The sequence below is a fragment of the Limulus polyphemus genome, unplaced genomic scaffold (assembly GCF_000517525.1).
Source record: "Limulus polyphemus unplaced genomic scaffold, Limulus_polyphemus-2.1.2 Scaffold249, whole genome shotgun sequence".
In the NCBI taxonomy this organism is placed as follows: domain Eukaryota; kingdom Metazoa; phylum Arthropoda; class Merostomata; order Xiphosura; family Limulidae; genus Limulus; species Limulus polyphemus.
Window position 1 is genome coordinate 200,913 of NW_013665859.1, and position 564 is coordinate 201,476.

A 564-nucleotide genomic window follows, 5' to 3' on the forward strand; every position below is an offset into this window, starting at 1 on the left:
CGTTGTAAGTCCGCAGACATACCGCTGTGCCACTGGGGGCAATTTATCAAACACAAATTATTGTTTAATATCTATGGAATTTTGAGTAATTTAGATATGTGAATAACGTTATGACATTTCGTCGAATTCATTATTCGATGTTATACAGCAGACCAACTGTTTAACGATTGTATATATATGTTAAAGACTTCTTTTCGTTTTCGTTATTTCCTTTTTTTTTGTTGTTGTTTAACATACTTTATAATGCAGCTTGAAAACAAGGGGACCGGATAAATTAATGTATAGAGTTCTCGCAGTTGTTACATATGCCAGGAATCTCTATCATAAAAATAATAATAATTCTTCAACATATTGGTCTTGACTGAAAAGCTACGGCATTGGTCTTGTAAAATACGTAGAAAACATTCAAAAGGAGACTATGGAACCTTACCAGATAGGAGTGCATCGAGAATTTTTGATAAGTGCGTGAGTACTTTCGATAGTCCATCGGAAAAGTAGGTCAAACTCCCCTCCCTATGGATTCACTATTGCCAACTATTATATTTTTTAAAAGAAAAGGAAATT